Source organism: Paramormyrops kingsleyae, chromosome 8 (assembly GCF_048594095.1).
Source record: "Paramormyrops kingsleyae isolate MSU_618 chromosome 8, PKINGS_0.4, whole genome shotgun sequence".
Classification (NCBI taxonomy): Eukaryota; Metazoa; Chordata; class Actinopteri; order Osteoglossiformes; family Mormyridae; genus Paramormyrops; species Paramormyrops kingsleyae.
Genome location: NC_132804.1, coordinates 20,776,925 through 20,796,948, shown reverse-complemented (window position 1 = coordinate 20,796,948; position 20,024 = coordinate 20,776,925). Strand labels below are relative to the sequence as shown.

General features: G+C 40.1%; 1 long non-coding RNA gene across 4 annotated transcripts in view; it reads right to left on the bottom strand.

Annotated features, from left to right (window-relative positions):
- Window positions 1-20,024, bottom strand: part of LOC140592290 (uncharacterized) — a 95,898-nt gene that overhangs the window by 44,815 nt on the left and 31,059 nt on the right. Inside the window, exon 3 of one of the 4 annotated variants that reach the window (XR_011992636.1) lies at window positions 12,384-14,671. The exons of the other annotated variants lie outside the window; for them this stretch is intronic. This is a non-coding gene — a long non-coding RNA (uncharacterized lncRNA). Of the gene's footprint in view, window positions 1-12,383; window positions 14,672-20,024 lie in introns of those variants that run through there. 4 annotated transcript variants of the gene reach the window in all.

Below are 20,024 nucleotides of genomic sequence, written 5' to 3'. Positions count from 1 at the left end.
CCCATCAGCTTGGTATAAAAGCACCTCTTGGTGAAGTTTTGAATGACAGACCATTCTGAGCATTTGGTTCATAGCCCGGTTTCCATCTATGACACCTATCTGCTTTACCAGCGTTCTTACTTTTCATCTTGCGATCTGGATTTGATTACTTGCCCTTTGCTCCCCATATCGACTCTATGACCTTATGCTTGTGTTTGGACTACAGATTTGGATCAAGGATTGGATTTGTTTGCCTATATTGCCTCCAGCAGGTTTTCATCCTTTTGCCGGTTTGTGGACCACTACTGTGGAAATGAACTTGTTGCTTCTGCACTTGGATCCTCTCTCTGTCCATTCATTACAGCCGCAGCCAACAGAGAATGTGACAATACAATTCACTGTGTGAAGAAAATGAAAAGGACCTTGAGAAGTATTAAGTATGAAAGAATAAAAATCCACTGGCCCAGAAGCAATACTTCTATTACTGTATTAGTTATGATATTATGTTATTATATTACTTGTACGCTTAGCTCTCTTACCAGAGAAACTGTGGACATACTTTAAAGGAAACATTGATTTTGAAATGACCTTAGTTGGCACTAAACAATGCATTACAGCAGCATACAAGTAATAAACAACAATGCCAATAACAACAGGGCAATTTTGTTACATGGGATTTTAAATAACACAAAACATGAATGTTACAAGAAAGTAGAAATTGTGTTGTATTCTGATTCATTTCATTGCCTGCATCTACTACTGTATGCTGTACTGTTGTGCATTTGATAAATAAACTTTGATTTGATTACATTTAGCTATGATTACATTATACTTTATTGAAATGCCGTCATAGGATAAAAGACACATTGTACCAATTATATATTTCACCAAAGAGCTTCTTCAGGTTAAATATATTAAACACAGTTACTGGGGCACACCCCCCCCCCCCCCCCCCATCTCCCCACTCATGGTTACAGGCCTTTGACATTAACGTTGTCCTGGGTGCAATTAAAGTGATAATGACCATGCAAATCCAGCAAAAGCAACCAAACAAACCTAAGCATTCTCCGAACAGACCCTGATGTTTAAATATTAACCAGATACAAGGGAGAATTTAATCCAGGAACCTGCATCAAGAACTTTGGACTCTATTATACTTACTTCTTGCCTTCTTTGGACCTCCCACTACACAGAAAGATATCCGAGATAAACTGTAACCTGGCACGATGAATACGCCAGAATTTCAGCTTAAATATTTTTGACATTTAAAACCCAAGGAAACAAGCACTGCATGAGCAAGCCAACAGAGAACCTTTATCTGAGATCCTTTTCAATTATCTGTGTTGACGTTTCCATTGTTTGCCTTAACAGAGGGACAAACACAGCAATGCCCTTTGTGGGTGGCCGTATTCGTTTGTCAATAGCCGAGTGCCAGCAGAGATTATTATCAGCTTCCAACCATCACAGTTTGTTCACATTCTAATCCTGGATAATGGCTATATATGAAATGCAAAGGGAACATAGCGAGCCGAAGATTCCGAAAGCGCGAAGCGATGTTCTAAGGGCTTTCCAGGACGATCCGTCTGAAACGAATTGCAGCAGATTGCGACTGATATTAAGCTACACTCAGCCGAGCTGAAATGTAATGAAATCTTATTTTATGCCTCGGCATTTTCCTCTGTGGGATTGAATTAGAGAATCTTTTAAGATAATTACGTCTCCGTGCGCCGAGCGCGGCGCCGCGACGCTTCTCTGCGTCGTGTTAGCTGGGAGGCACGACGTGTCAGTGAGTAATATGGCAAGAAGCAAAGTTCGACAGTTCCGTTGTTTCCCTTTGACACGTGCGCCTGAGGTTTGACATTAAAACGACGGCAAGACAGAAGCATAATAAGGTGTCAGAGAGTATCATGTAATGAATTAGTTTGAGATAATACAGAACAGTAGATGAAACAGCAAGGGAATTTATAGTTTGTAGTTGTATGACAATCTCCATGACATTGATTCTTATGGAAAAAAATGTTTCTTGTCTTAAATATCTTTCCTCATTATATTTCCAGTATGAAATATAATGCATATAGATTATAAGCCTTCTAATTCTAATTAATGAAAACTTGCACTACACTTGATAACAGAATCACATGGTTCACCTTTGTTTAGACATCATAAATGACTATGATAATTGACTGTGCCATGTGCTAAATAGTCATTATACCACGCAATGAGAAATGGATTATGGTGTCCATCTTCCAACCACTTGGTACAGGGTCACAAAGAGCCTGGAGCCTGTTCCAGTCACAGGAGCACTGGGCAGGATGTCAGTCCATCACCACAACAATGCTGGCCACTGCATCACCATACCAAACAGGGTTATGATGAATTTTCTAACAATATTGTCAGCCAATTGTAGGTAGGGCAATAGTGAGAGGCTTTGGCAGCTCCCAGGCAACTGATCTGCATCCCTATGCCAACAAAGACCTTAGTGACGAAACCCAGCTGGCCTTGACAAAAAGTTTACTGTCTCATGAGAAAAAAGCAACCCAAATGAAAATCCACAAAAGGTGCAATCTCATACTTTCATGAAATTAGCTGTCTACTGAACCAGCAAATAAGAGCAAATACGCTCAGCAGTAATTTAGTGCAAATTCAGATCATTTCCTGAAAAGAGAAAGAAAGAAAGAAATAAAAGAAAGAAAACAGAATGGCTATGATTGCAAACCACTTGTATAATTCCGGAATGCTACTCATCATCATCCGCAAGTGCTAATTAAACGTGGAGTAGCAATATACAAACAACAATTATCAGATAATGTGGTCAATCATAGTTGTGAATAATGAAATATGAATAATTGCTTGATTGTTGGTATAAAAGGATTAAATCAACATATTAAAAAATGAGAATAATCTAAATATAAAATAGTCAAAGTTTTGTAAGGTGTAAGACTACACTGAAGAGATTCTGGAATGGTCAGCCTTGCTGAAGGCAGCAAACCCCAAACGTAGCCCAAGATTCCCTAGGGAGGCTCCTGAGGTCACTACAAAGAGTACTTGTTAACTTGTTTGCTTTCTGAAGTTTTTGCAGTCACAGATGAGAGTTCAGGGGTGGACTCTTGAAGATCTGTTGCACGTAAATTGATTTTTCCAGGCAAATTCCCTTCCGGATCAGAAGAAACCTCTGTTGGTTGAAGATGAGAACGTAGCAGAGTAAAGCAGTCATAGCGAAGAAACAGCGGCGAGAACGACATTCTTGGGACAGCTGTATCAGCTTCGGTGTTCTGGCAGACAGGAGGGAGCTTTTGACTGCACTCCTCAGACTGTCATTTGCCTCTGTAGGAGTGTGAGCAGCCAGTGGTGATGCACCAAACCTCAGCCAGTTGGACATTTCAGAGAAACTCAGAAACCCATCCGCTGGTCAGGAGAAGTAAAAGCGTGCGGGTTAAGACTGTTTACGTGTTGTGCACTGCCAGTGGAGTCTGATTAACTCCCTGCTAGTTCTTTGTCTTGCCAGGGAAGGAACACTTTCTTCTCTCTTACTTTTGTGCTCGACATTGTTAACACCTCCAGCATCAAGGAAAATACCCCTTTAAAGCCTTCTCCTCATAAAAGAATGGGTCTTTGTGTGAACTGTAGGACTGCTGCCTTTAAAGGTTGACTAGCATGAGATGGGTTTGGCAGTGGGTGGTGTTTTCTGATTTATTTTATACATGCATACTACTGAGTCACAATACCACATACACCAAAGGTGCATTACATTGAATTACGAACAATCATACTGGTCATCACAGCCAAATTCGTGCCGAGAAAAAGAACATGTTGTGAAATTTATGGTGTTTCAGTTCTAATTTCTTCTAGTTAGTAAAAAAATGAACCAAAAGGAAAAATCACGTCTTGCTTTGACTCAGTTTTATAGAGGTGAGACTTGCTTGCTCGGAGCATTTGCTCATGAGAAATAACCATCCTCGAAAAATCACCAAAGACCCAGTTGGATCTAAAAAATAGGTTACTGCAGTGCAAGTACCTCAAGACATCCTGAAATGAGATTATAGTACTATAATCTCATTTGCTCATGACCTTTGTTCATCCTATATCTGAACGTCTTTAATTCTGTCATGCCTTTCTGATTATTTCTCCATAGCTCCTTTTCCTTTTCAGTTAAAATAGACACTCTAAGTCAGGTAAAATTGGAATACACAGTTTAAGAGCATAGCTTTTTAGCAGTAGCCTGTTCCTGTGTATGCAATCCGATAGAGAGACTGAGTACAGGTGTGGGGTAGGAGATGTTTGCGGAGGCTCAGCTGTGGGTGAGAACATGTGTGAGTCTCTGTTCACTTTCTGTCCCTCTGTTCTTCTTTGTTGTGGCTGAAGCAGCCGTCCTTAGTTCTTGCTTCACCATTTGTGTTGTAAAAATCCCCAGTAAAGTCCCAATTCCACCCCAATTCGACCTAAAGTCACATGGATCTGATCTCTGTCTTGACAACAAAGCCTTATGCAAGTATTTTGGATAAACTTTGTAGTTTTGTGGGACAATACTTGACCTCATGCTCTGGTGTTACCAGTCACATCACACATTATTGTTCCTGGGTAGAGATTAGGAAGAGTCTTTGTGGTATCTAGCAGAGTTAGGGCCATTCCGGAATGCATTCATCAATTCCAATCCAAATCAGGAAATGTAACTGGAGTTGGGATTTAAATCTCCCTGAAATTCGAATCCACTTCCAATTCTGTTCGCTATAATTTTTTTCCCCAATTTTTTCAATTTCCTGATTTTGACTGGAATTGATTAATGCATTGCGGCATGGTCCCAACCCCTGTATCCACTCCACCTTCTCACAAAAAGCAAAACAAAAATGAGATAAAATAAAAATCAAAAACAGCTAGAATAAAACCCAGCAAAGCCTTTTCCCCTTAACAATAAATAGTGAATATAACTTGCATAACATGCATTTCAGGTGTTCTTCAATTTACGGAGATGGTCTCAAATACCCACTCTGCAGATATTACATAAATTTGTTCCGGCGTATTTATAAAAGCCAGTAAGGAGGAGGAAACATCTAGGTGAAGTCTCTTGGAGTCTGTTGAGGGAAGCTTTCATTATTAATCAAGCTGACTGGAATTCTCCCCCCACCAAAGACGAGTCGTGCGGCACCCCGCCACTGATCCGGCCACGCTAGCGAGGTCTGGTCCCCCTCCCCCGTCCCCCAGAAATAAAACATAGCCAATTCCCGGAGGTGCTTCATTCTTACCATCCTTTGACTGTGAAGAAATACACTTCACACTGGTGCCCAGGTGCGGTCGGGTTTTTTTCCTGCAAGCGGGAGAAAATTGATCCGGCGCGGCGACACAAATGAGCCGGCTAGGCTAATTAAGCTCAGGGTAAGAGTAACGGGAAGAAGACACAGGCTCCAGGACCTCAGCAGGCCCCGGGATCGATGGTAGATCAGATAACAATCTGCCTCCTAAATTAAACACTGGCACGTACTGCTTGGTATATATGCTCAGCACTTGTAAATGTGTTTTCGAAAAGTTCATCTAATGTACATTAGCTTTAAGAGCACTAGGTGACGACCTGCATACAGGACACCTCACCCCTCCCCACTCATGCCTTCTTTCTATCTATCCAGTAGTCTGCCACATCAGCAACTACATTAAGAAATCTTTCTGAATCCCTTCTAAAACCAAGGAAGTTTTTTATCTTTTGTATCCTTATCTTTTCTCATCACAGTTTCTCAAGCTAGCAGGTGAACATTTTTTTTTCTTACGGTAAAAGCTACTTTAAGCTTCAGCTCAAGATGCTGAAATATAATGTCTTATTTCCTACCAGTTTAGACGTCAGCCTACACGGATAAAGATATCTTTCAGCTCCAATATGAGGCCGGATAGTACTGAAGTTAACGTCTACTGAATGTGAAATCTACTGTCCTCGGGGTATTTGCATATTAAAGTCGTTTGGGGTATTGTAATCATAAATGTGAGATCTTTTGACCTTTAAAAACACATTTATTTTGCTACAGGGGTGAGATGACAGGCTGCTTTTAAAGCTGTTCCCGTTCCACAGACAAGCGCAAAGAGGTAATGGAAAAATTCTCCTCCACTTTTGAGGTATTTCCTGCGATCTTTTCTTACCTTACCGCACACTTGCCCCCAGCTCTGCAGTCTGCATATATCTTGACAGTTGCTGTGAGATGCCTTACATCAGTAAGCTCAAATCTCCGCAGGTTATTCTTCTGATTCTCATTATTTATTCATACAGGAATCATTCTTATCAAGGCCAACGTGGGAAGGTACAACAGAGTGTGTAAAAATAGATCACATGCGAGGGCATTGATACCGTGCGTCTCACGAAATATCTGTGATATTTTAAAGAGAAAAAGCCCTGCTGTTATTTGCACCATTATCAGACTCCACGACACCCCCGCGTCTCAGAAAAATCACACGTCTTAACAAGACGACCAGCATGACGGCGTAGCAGGTGATGTTTCCGGTTCAACCTCCAGCCTTGGACTTTTGGTTCTCTTTTTCATCTATGTTTACTTCTCTGCATGCGGAGTTTCATTTAAGCGATTATTGCAAAGCAGATGTGTGTCAGGTGATCTGTCGTACTCCAGAGATGGATATCATCTAGAGCAGGGATTCTCAACTCTTCCCACCGCAAGGCCTGGCGGCCCACCATGGAGTGGTAATTTTTTTTCCAACCAGTGGGGATGTCCCCTTTAATTTTGCCGACTGGGGGGAGGGGGGGAGTCCCGCGGTAAATGTAAATTGTGCCCTTGGCTGGCATTCAGGTCCCTTCCACAATGCAAATGTCATTTACCTACAGTAATATAGATCTGCACCTATGATCCACAGACCAGTGGTAGAGTATGCCTACGGTGCATTTCCACTGGAATACAGGAACTGACCCGGACCCAAGCCGCACCACAAAGAGACACAAGTTACAGCTCGCTTCGGTTTTCCACTGCAGAAGGGTCAGCTCGGTAAAGGTTTGGAGAGCGACAGTGACGTAAAACTGAAGAGATGTTTATTTACTGTTCATGCGGTGTACATCATGACTTACTATGTACAATTTATTATTTTTTCCCCAACTTTATTTATTAGTTTTTTAAGCAGTACTGAATTAAAACAGGAGATTAATAAGCATATATTAAATAATGTACCAATAATTCTTCTACAAAGGTAGACTAGAACATACCCCAACAAACACATACATAGACACAAAAACAACAAAAACATACAGTAACACCATCAGTTATAATGAACTTGGACCCCTGCCCTGTGCTTACTGGGTTAGATTCCATGAACACTGCAAGCCAGATCTGGAGAAACAGTATAGATGATGGATAGACTATAACACTTTAGCAATCTGATAGTTGCGTTTAGTTAATTTCATTTTAAGAGTCCAGTAATATTAACTAAATTTGGCTTATTTCTGCAACCTGCCACTACTGATGTCTTAAGAGCTATAAAATTCAATTGCTTGGAAATGGAAAAATTGATCGAATTAAGCTTCTCCTATAGTCTAGTAATTTGAATACTTTTTAACTTTCAAAACATTATCTTTTTAAAATAGATTCCCAAGTAATGTGCCTGAAAATTGAAGTTTCTGCAGTTCTAAGCCACGGGCGTAGTAAACGAACATACAAAATAAGAAACATTAAATGGCATTAAGCAAAACAGCAGGGAATGACTTTGTGAGGGTTGGGAGAGATTTTATTTTGTCTCATGTTGGATATTAAAAAAAAAAAATCAATTAAATTAATAAGGTACACACCCTGGAGTTTTCATTTCAATAATTGAGCCATTAAATGACTCTATCTAATTATTTTATGAATTATATTCAATCTACTTTATATGACAAATCCAGAATGAAAGAGACTTGGAAAAATTTAATTTGTTTCCTGGAGATATCTTTTAATACGAAAGATAATTACTGTGTTAAATTGTTAATTTGGTGTTAATTGATTCACAAAGCTATTTGGGACATACCCTTCATTATCGGATGGAGTCACATCAATTAAATGAATCTGTAGTGAGACTTTCATTGCAGGGGTATCTTGAATATGTGTTTGTATTTTGACAGACTTTTATAAATCGTTTTTGGTTTGAATAATTGTAGTATGTGTATGGATGGACATTTTAATGTGTGTCAAAGATGAGCAACTTGGTTTAATGAAAACACAGAAGTTATGAATCTTTTATTTTTAAACATTGTTATAGTTTTTTACATATATTTGTCATTATGGAAATTCCGTCCATCCATCCATCCGTCCGCCCATCCATCCATCCATCCATCCATCCTCTAACCCTTTCCCTTTGTCCAGGCAGAACAGGGCAGGAGGCAGAGAAACTCTGCAGCTGCTCCTATAACTTACAAAACATGGTCTGTCATCACAGAAATTTTGCAGGACTTTTTAACCTGTGTGTACTTTAAGAAAACTGATTACTTAAATATGTACGCTATACACAAACACTGAGAGCAACATCAGTATATACTTTTCACCTGACATAATCATCAGTATACAGTAGCTCAAACTGCGACTTATCAGACAACTCTAATATTTCTTTACTTTGTAATCAGACAGTACACGAAATTGTCTGACAGACCCTTGATTTTTCCGTGACATTACAATAGATTTACAAGCCTTTTTAAATGAAAAATATGGCATATTTTCACCATTTGAGCTCTTTGTCTCACAATCATTCCTTCTAATGAATCACAGCTTGGGATGAAAATGCTCACAGCTGGTTTAATGATATAATTTAATAGCATTTGCAGATACCTGCTAATAAAAGACAGGGGTTAGGCTGTGAGTTCTTGGTACGTTTGATTAAGATGCTCACTTGTGGACAATTTATTTATTTGTTTTACTTTAATAAGTGAGACCATCAAAATCTACTTCAATAGCTTATCTTTTGCTTTGTGCTGTTTTGTTTCAAAGGAAGAATATCTCTTCCAAAAACAATTGGTTTTCCTTTACCGATCATTTTTACAGATTCAAATTTCCCTTCATCTAAGGTTGAGATAAGACATTACAACAATAACAAAAAGGGTTTGTGAAAATGTTAACCTCTCGCCATTAGGAGTTCCTCTTAAGATGATTTAAAGGGACCTTTTCTGCTTTTTTAGATGACATCTAGTGCGAGCATCACAGTACAAAACACTGTAGGTCCTCAGTAGGACCACATTAGACATTCAGCTAACCCCAAACTACTGCGTATAACCAAGATATGTTTGCAGTCTTGCTTTTATGAGGGGGCTCTCAGTTGCTCACTTACAAACATTTACATTCAGATGTCAATTTCATGCATTCGTCGGTTAAAGCCGGCTATGTCACTGGAGCAATTCAAGCAGTTCCCATCCTTGGACTTGAATCAGAAATTATTCATGTACTTACTGGGCTGCCACTAGACACTAGACCCCATGAAAGCATATTATATTGGGCACCCAACCCAGACCAATCCAATTATGTTCCAGATTCTTTCAGGCCCCTCTCCCCCTTACAGCATCCACATGCTGGGTTTTGGTAGAAGAATATGTGAAGGTTTTACGAGAGGAAGTCCAGATAGGCCATAGTGTTGGACCCTAGCCATTGTCCACTTGTCTGTTTGCTTTTGAAAAGCTCAGACATAACCTTTTTAAAAAACATGGATATAATTCTGGCTTTAATTAATAAAGTTTTGTTGGTTTGCCTTACATTTTTGCAGACAATTCTTTTGTGATTGTCCATGACTCCATTGGTATTGATGCTTCAAAAATGACCTGGGTCTGGGGTCACTGGTGCTCCTCCCCTCCCCTTCTGCGGTCCATATTTATTTGTTGGGAACACATCTGTGCACCTGCACCCAGAACCACACTTCCTGTTCTTACTCCTGCTGTATCATTTATCTGCCTGAATCACATTCTGATCCTTTGGAATTCCTTCCATCTTTGAGAAATTGTTTACTTTCAGTCTATTACTTCAGACATTTGAAAGGTGCATCAGTCTTTTAAGCATTAAGAGTGAGGAATAACAAAACAGGCGGAACAAGATAAAATATTGAAATCCCAGTACGCTACAGGAGCTGGTGTGGCTGTAAAAACGCAATAAAGGCATTTTAAAAAATTTTATTACCACAAGACACGCTGATGTCAGACATTAAACAAATTACACACATCCACAGTAGAAATATTGAACAGTCCTAGCAGTCGTGAGTAGTTTTATGGTCAAAACTTGTGGCGTTTTACAACTTGTCTTCACTTAGCCAAGGACAACACGTCGTGCGCTAGGGATGAGAGTTTTTAAGAGCTTAAGACCTCATCTCTACTAATGAATAAAGCAGCAAAAAAAGAGAAAAACTATCTGCGAGTGAGCAAATTATTAATGACGAGAGGAGCCAAAGGCTCCGCTGAGGGAGAGAAAAGGAAAACAAGCAGATACACTCCTCAGTGCCTATCCTCCAAATACACCGAGGAAGAACCACAGGCGTGACTAATGGGCGCTTCTCATGGGAAAGATGTAAATTAATGATCTCAGCTTCTGTAAAAAGCCTGCTTGAAGATCTGGTATTATTCTGACAATAGCAAGAGGCTTCATCTCAATTTAAATGAACAAATGAATAAATGAATGGATAAAAACTACAGAGTGTCACTATACTGATTTTTGTTTAATGATACAGTAGGTATACTCATGATTAAGTATAGCTATGAAAACTCAGATGGGTAAATTAATTTAGGCTGTGCGTATTTAAAATTAAGGGTCTGGGTATAGACTGTGTATATTCATTACAGCAAGGTTATCACAATTAGAGGTATAATATGAAGACTTTTATGTGTGATCGGGTATTATGTAAATGTAATACAGTTATTTTTTAAATTGATGCATAATAATAAAACAGGATCTTACTGTGATGCTTGTGGCAATAATAATAGATGCATAAAATCCCTTTGTCACTCACATATCATCCAAGTAAAGCAATTACTCCTAATGAAGTTCAGGCAGGCTATATCAGCTTATGATCTCAAATGATTGCTAAAATGCAACGTACAAAAATGGATTGAAATGGAGCTCCTAAATGTTGTAGATGAAATAAGTGAAGTATTGTCAAAACTGGCTTTGAGGTGGCAGTCGGTGAGACAGCGGATCCTGTACATACTCACAGTAAGGTCTTCTCCACAGACCTGTTCTCATTGCACATATCACATTGCACCATCACCCTGGTCTCACATGAGTACATGCAGACTTACACACCAAAGTGAAACCATCAATCAGTCAGTTAAAGGGATCATGAGATTTGTAGGAATCCTTGTCTTTTTCAGCACATATTTAAAATAAGTGAAAAAGAACTAATTTAGTAATTTATCTTTACCCACCTGGCATTGCGTTCTGGAGGTTTCCTCCCATGCCCCCTGTGCTCTTTGGGATAGACTCCAGGAACACCATGACCCTGTATTGCATAAGCTGTCAAGTAGATCTATGGATTTTTAGCCATCACATCTCATTGGATAAGAGCGATTATTTAAAAAATGGATGGATGGATGCAAAAGTACTAGCAGATTACAGGCAGTGCTAATCAGCTGTTGGAATTAACACATGCTTAGCAGCTGTTCAGCAAATTAAGCACAAGTTCCTCCTTCACAGGGCACCATAGGTGTGACACAGCTCAGCAGAGTGTCCCTTCCACACAGGAGCAAAGTGACGGCAGAATTAATTATTAGCGTACGAGGCCGCATGAAAACCTGCCTCCTAAAACTAGTGTCTGGTGTTATTACTGTGGTTCTAGGCCTTTTCTTCAAGGCTCATCTTGTTATACACAATTATTTGCTCTGACTTCCACAGTTTTATAAAAATGACCATCTTGCCGTGAATTTGAACATGCAGAAGGCCAGCTGCTGATTCTTGCTGATTCTTGACTTTTTTACTTACCTGACGCTTGTACCTCTATTCATATTTTATAAGCCTCTGGCAATACCCTTCTCCATTATTCATCAAAATGTTAGGCCACTTTGATTCTGTTTTTTTTTTTTCCCCGTGCATTTTGAACGGTCATAAAATGAAGATGATTGACTGCCCTTATCGCTAAAACACCCACGTTGACCAATTTGTTGGGAATATAACATTTGAAATAACTCCTGGCAAACAAACGTTTATGTCTGAAACAGGTGCGGCAGTAGCATGGACACAAGCACACTATCTTTAGCTACAAAGCCTTTGAAAGGTTAATGACATTCCCCGTTCTTAACAATGGGAGATCTTTCTCTTTCACGTCGGTGGTGGTGGTGGGGTGGTGAGTGGGGGGGGGGGGTTCAGTGCTTTTTGCATTAAAGGTTTCATATCAGTAATGGAGATTAAAGGGACTTTCAGTGCACAGTATCTGGACACTGGTTATATCTGTCACCAGAACCCCTCTGAGGCTTTTGAATGGTCCCTCTGCTTAATTGCTTTGTGTTTAGATGCAGTTCCCAAGTGTCACTCAGGGACTGTCAGTCAAGGCACAATCACTCTCTGTCCAAACATATACATCTAGTGAAGACTTGAAACATAAGACCAGTTTAAATTATGAATTTCCTACACTTTAATTGCCTTACTTAGTCATTTCTATCAGTCTTTCTTTAATCTTCTACCCTTTTGTAGTTCTGTTATCGCAACATTCTGTAATATACGTACTGAAGAATTGTGTTATAATCAATGTGTTCCACCTTCCAGAATTTCATATTTTAATAGTGTTCATATTTAATAACAATCCTGTTGTATATTTCTTGTTACGCTTTAATAATTCAGCTGTGGATCTGAAATAGATGACTGACCTTGTTCCATTTTGGATCTAATTGTGTGAAGTCTACAGTACAATACTGTCTTACACAACACAACAGCACTTATTTGATATCATCTGCTATTCAAGAGTTGTGTAATCGTTTGAGATAATCTACAGTCTGCCAATCATACAATGTTGTCAGTTTCTCAACTAGGAAACTGGGACAGCAATAAGATCATCACAAATAATACAACATTAGAACAAAAATAAACAACAGTGACACTGTATGTGAGAAACACTAGATTGTTGTACCAAAAAATACTGATATGCCCGTCCACCTTATAATATAATAAGACAATGCAGAGGAACACTATATTGTTGGCCAGAAGAGGGCATGGTAGATAAAGCATTGTGTCATCAGATTTTACACATTTTAATGTCATTCGTGGTATCACTGTAGTTTGGAATTTTAAAAAAGGAATTCCCTTAGGCATCCACAGAAAAGCCCTAAGCATCCAAAAAATGGTGTTAAGTGCAGCAGAAATTTCACCTTTTGGCATATTTGTGTTGACATTTGTAACGAATGTGCTCTACTCAGGATTTTTCATCACCAATTCCAGTGTCAGCCCCTGCACGCCCGCCTGTTTATTTGTTGACGTGATTAACTCTGTTAAAACTTGCTTCCTACAGGTTAGCAAATAAATCCTCAGGATACAGGGATTTGGCAGATGAAAAAGGAGAGCTTTATTAGAACTCTTACAAGTCATGAAAGTGAGAGAGCAAACCTAAAGCATCCATTTTGGCTGTGACAAAAAAACCAACGGACACAGAAAATGCGATCGATGAAACACAAGGGCTGAATGCAGTCTCTCTCACAAGCGATGAAACATAAGGGCTGAATGCAGTCTCTCTCACAAGCGATGAAACACAAGGGCTGAATGCAGTCTCACTCACAAGCGTTGAAACACAAGGGCTGAATGCAGTCTCTCTCACAAGCGATGAAACACAAGGGCTGAATGCAGTCTCTCTCATAAGCGATGAAACACAAGGGCTGAATGCAGTCTCTCTCACAAGCGATGAAACACAAGGGCTGAATGCAGTCTCTCTCACAAGCGATGAAACACAAGGGCTGAATGCAGTCTCTCTCACAAGCGTCGGCTACATGCAGCCCTTCCTCTGCCTCTTGGCCAACTCTTTTATGTCATCCAACTACCTTAATTAAGCCCTACTTTGCCCATCCATCATCCATCTTCCAGTTGCTTATCCAGTCCAGTTTCATGGGGGAGCTGGAGCGTATCCCATTCAGCACAGGGCACAAGGCAGAGGATACCCTGGGCTGGCTGCCAGTTATTTGCCTGACTGCATGTCTTTGGACTGAGGAAAGCAAACTTAACATGCCTGAAATGGAAGCAGGATTCAAACAGCACTATCCACAGCCCCCCCCCCCTTTTTCATTATCAATCACTATTGATTAGAGGAGAGTGGTGAGGTTTCTCCCCTGACATCATCACACCACTTAAAGCATCCACGCCCCCCCAATCTCACACTTTTACTGTAAATAATGATTTATATGATACATGATATTTATATATTTGTAGGAGTAATTCATAGATGGACTATAGAACTGATGGGTGGCACAGTGGTACACTGACAAGGATGGATGCTTCACACCTCTAGAAACCAGCGTTCAAGCCTCTGACCGGGCTCTGTGTGTGTGGAGCTTGCACGTTCTCCCCATGCCATTGTGGGATTTCCTCTGGTCCCCCCTCCGCCACACACACTCTAAAAACATGCTAATGTGTGTTTGTGCCCTCAGTGGGTTGGCAGTCTATCCTGGGTTATCGCCTGCCTTGTGCCCATAGCTTCCGGGATCGACTCCGGACCCCCGCAAACCAGCATAGGACAGGCGTGTATGGAAAACTGACAGATGGAAGAACTTTGCTTGTGGGAGATGGATTCAACAAAACTGGGGAAGGAAAGACAGCAGTTGCAGTGTTAGCATTAAAAATAAGAGACAGACAAGCTGACCAAAGGCGCCTGTCACCTGACTTCACCTCACACCAGGACATCCATGATTTCCCAGCTTTACAAGATAATTATTATAATATGTTGTTACTGTAACATTCCATTTATTTAGCATACACTGTTGTCCAAAGCAACATACAGGTGAGGCCAACAGAACGCTACAAACATACAAACATTATTTATCTGACAAAAATATCACAAAATATCTTTAAAAATTATTATATTCAGTTTATGAAATGATAATTGTGAAATTAGCATTGTAAATCAAGTGATTGCCATGTTTGTATTCATTTTGCATCACTTTTTGACCTGAATAAAGAGAGATTTTTTTTTCGTATTCCATCCTGAAAGTGGTGTCCTGCTGTCCTATGAGTTTACTTAGAAAAAGCAGGGTCAGGCAAAGTCGATATAAAAAAAGGAGATTAATTTACGGGAGGACAGATACCGATAATTACAAGCTTCAGTAAAGCTGTGGCAGTGAAAGAAGTGACAGGAATAAAAGCTGTCCAGAGTACTCAAAGGAATGGGTGGACAAGACTCAGAAACCAGCTCAAAGTACTCATGGTAGACAGTGAACAGTAGCATAAAAAAGTCTCAAATACTCAAAGTAACAGGTGGACCAGACTTAGGAAACAGTCTAAAATACTCATGGTAGCCAGTAAACAGCAGTATAAAAAGTGTGTAAGGTAGCAGGTGGATGAACATCCCATAAATCAGAGGACAGAGGTTATGAATTGACATAATTTCACTGTTCTGGAATGTAGGTGATCTGGAAAATTGCATTATAAAGGAATATTTAGGAAATGTAATGTTTGCCAGATTGCCTATATAGAAAAGTGAAAGTACATATTCACACAATATTTAAAAAATTGCAAAAACAATATTAGAACCACGGGGTGGCATGGTGGTGCAGTGGTTAGCACTGTTGCCTTACACCTCTGGGACCATGTCGTCGTGGGATTTCCTCTGGTTTACCCCCACAGTCCAAAGACATGCTGAGGCTACCTGGAGTTGCTAAATTGCCCATAGGTGTGCATGTGTGAGTGAATGGTGTGTGCGTGTGCCCCCCATCCTGGGTTGTTCTCCACCACGAGCCCATACAGTAGCTTCCAGGATAGGCTCCAGACCCCTCGCGACCCAGAAGGATAAGTGGTTTGGAAAATGGATGGATGGATGAATATTAGAACTGAGCAATAAGCAGCAATACAATACAATTCCAATATGGGATTATGGGTATAACACAATTGTACAGTATGTGATTGAACATAAATTACATAAGAATGAATACATAAAATAGAACAGAGAAATTTATTAACATACTTTTGACCTGACCACAGGCAGCAGTAATTTGCTGAACAAATAACCAAAAGAAAACATACGCATAAAGATGAAAAGTACTGGCACTGATGTATCACAATTTGCATATCATACGTGTCATGAACAATTTCTGATGATACAAGTTGTTAGCTATCCATCTTCCATAACCTCATACCCAGCGCCGGGTCACAATGACCCTGGTGCCTCCTACAGGAAGTTCTGGGTAAAAGGCACAGGGCACCATGGATGAGACGCCAGACCATTGCAGAGCACACAGGATGGCCGTTAAGAGGCCACATCTACACACACAGCCATTTGATTTTGGAAACCCATGCAACCCCCGAGGGCAGGAATTGATGTGAATTTATTTGGTGATGTGAGGCTACTTCGTGACCCACACCGCACTGGAAAACCCTACTGCACTTAATAAACAGTATTTTTATGGGGCAATGCTAGTCTGTGTCGTATCTGATGCAATTGTGATATTCTGAAGATATATAATATGTAATGTTATCCTTATATTTTTACAAATATATAGTTATTTGGCATTATCCATCCATCCATCCATCCATCCATCCATCCATCTTTTTATTTTTGAATTGCATAGACTTTGATTTATTTACTGCTGAGGGATATCATTATACTCAAAAAGAAGATTAAAAAAGGCATTAAAATAAAAATCATGATAACCCATAGAATTTGCAGTGTCTACACTTTTCAAAGAGATTTAAAATTCATTTAGTGGTTCCCGGTAAAATATTCATATTGTGGCACCTTAAACAAAAAAAGATTACAGTTTCGTTCCAGAATATCTGATTTATCCGTGAGAAATAATGATAACGTCTAAGAAAATTATAGCTACACTGTACAATGAATATAGTATGAAAACCCTCTAAATAATGAATTATTTATAATGCACTGTAAATGTAGTTATACAGTAAATCACTACAGAGCATACATAATGCATAATAATACTAAAAGTCCATTATGACACATGACAGTCATATACAACAGTCCTCAGAAAGAATTATAGGAATTTTTCTGACTTTAGTGATCTGGTACCTAATATACATATGTAATATAAATTACGCCAATATTTTCACCTTATTGTGATTTATACTGCAGATAAATTAAAGAAAAGCATCCACCTTACATAACCTCTTATCCAGTATGGGGTGATGGTGAGCAAGTCAGCTGAACTGGAGGCCTGTGGAAAGCGGCAGCTAATACTCCGACACCTGGAAATGGGGAGAGTACCCACACACACACGGGGCTTGGAAACCAGCCATACTGCTGAGTACAGTGCTCACCATTGTGATGCGCAAGAGTTCTAGTACTACCTTACAAAACATTTTATTGAATTACAGCACGCATCTTCTATTAGAGAACCTCTGTTGGTCTGATTGTTACATAACTGAACAGCTCACATGCAGATGCATTCGTTACAAATGTATCGGAAACAGAATGCCGTCGTTGTGTCATCAAATGTGCTACTGTGAAGGGTGCACTGAACTATTAATGAAGAAAGAGAACACGGCAGGAGAGACTGATGCACGCAACAGATCTCCATAATCTCTTACATAGCGCTGTCCTTTATTGTCAACCAGGAGCTTTTGTGTGCATTAATAGGCTAACAGTGGAACTTGTTAAATAAAATGGGCTCGGGCGGGTGAAACAGTAGCATATAAATTTTTTAATAAGATGGTAATAATTCAAATCGAGACGCAAACTGAAAGGAGGTCGGAACATTATGGGAAGGACACAGGATGGGTACCAGTGTTTCTTGGGGGGGTGCCTTGGTGTTTTGTGACAAGTGACTGAGAAATTGGGGGGTAGAGAGTGGGGGATGCTGTATTCAACTACGTCCGACCATTTAGCAGTGACAGAATCATTGCTCAGAGAAGGGGCTGGCTGTATATCATCGTTTTTAATGAGAGCTCACAGAGTGGAGGATTTTTGATTAAGTGAAATCAAAAAGGCCTTTTATGCATCCAGAGGACAGATTCTCACAATGTACCCCCTCCCCACCACACACACACACACACACACACACACACTCTACCGTCCTCCTCCTTGTATTTCTTGCACATGAAATATTAAGGCTGGTAACACAGCGGCAGAGAGTCGTGTGTGGGATGATTCTTTACAAAGCCTTGTTGCATACAGATGGGCAGAGTCATCACTTACTTCAATCTTTGTTTACTTTTTGTGGGTGGGGCTACAAAATATATTAAATGCTTAAATATTCATGCATTGCTTTAGGCCCCAATTGGACCCGGTCAGTTTACGAGTGACGGCTCAATAAACCGTAAAAACCAGGGAGCATGAAACCATGTATTATTAATGGAAAAGGGTCTTATCTTATGAAATGATTTACATACAAATTAGTGATTTCTATTTACTGCTAACTCCAGGAGATTTATCAAGGCTGGAGTCAGCAGTGGGGATGCATTGTCAGGAAGCTGCAGGCTCGTTAAAAGGAAAACACGCAAACGTAAACGCCTGAGCCGGCTTTAATTACTAAGCTGGCTTTAATTATTATGGTAATGGGCCTGGACATCCCATACGCTGACCCCTGAAACACATGCCTTTCCAGAACGATCCAGCGTATGTCTTGAGACTGTTGCTGATTTGTTTTTTCCATTTACCCATGAAAGGTCATGGGACCCGAATGATAGCGATTTGCACGGCTTTGGCGAGCGGATCTCTCTCCGAAAAGGGGTTCGTGGAGAAGCTGACAAAAAAATTGAAAATAAAAATTGCAGGATATGGGGCCTAATTAATTAAGTAACCAGATGACATGTGTGATCTATGTTTTAAGATTTTGAACCCCTGACTCAGTGAGGCAATCGGCATACATCTGCCCTCTGGGGGGTGGTGCAGCCAACACAGTGACACAGCACCCTCAGCTGAATGGAAGTGTAAATTCTATCATATATGGGGGGCGGGGAGGGAGCACATCCTTCCTTTATGCCCCCTCCCCATCTCAGATCATGAACACAATGCTGGGAGAGCACTGAAGTGGACAGCAAAATGCCTTCTTACCCCTAATCCGCATCTGCACAAAAACCGCTGTGCGACTCCTTAAGAACGCCGTGCTCTGCGGTGCCCCCGGCCCGCCATCGTGTAAACTCCTGCTTGGCCGAAAAAAGCTGATATTGCAAAAAATTCTGAATAAGGTGAAGAATGCGGGATAAAAATTATGCTGAGAACTGAGGTTTAGACCTTGATGTAAAGGGCTTGCCTTGTAAAGGGACGTATAAGGACCAACCGGGCAACCAGCCTGAATCTTAGTAACACGGATCGGCGATGCTGTCCGGAGAGCATTAGTTAGCCCATAAGGGAGAACTTAAGTTACCCTACATAACATGAGCATAACATCCATCTTCTGTACTTGTTATGCAGCACAAGGTTGCAGTGAGCACTGGATGGGATGCCAGTAGATCACAAGGCTCATGCTGACACAGACACTCACATTAAGGTGTGACAAATTTAAAAGGTATGAGTTTCAAAGGTCTTATGTAGCAGAGCTCATGGCAGTTGTTGATACAAGCATTTATAGATGTTAGTGTCGTGCTTAGGAAGATGTCAGGCATAACAAATGAAGGTATAAGATACAGTTACTATGCTGCTACACTGGGCCCTTATCATCAGTGGAATCAACTGCACAATTAACCCAGGATTCAATGAGGAAGATGGGACTTTCATTGTTGACAGTAAACTTTGTTGGTAACTGCTTACAGATCACGCTGCCACCTTTACATTTAATATGTGTCCTGTTGCATAACTCCAATAAGTTTTGTTATATTTATTTCTCCCCATTTTCCATGTAAATGTGACTATAATTTATATTTTATCTCAAGTTAATTACAAAGTCACTAGGTTGAAAAGTAATTATAAATTCATTTACGAGTAATTTCCTGGAAATCCGAGAACAAAAAAAAAAAAAAGGACATTAACAATTAATGCCATAAGGT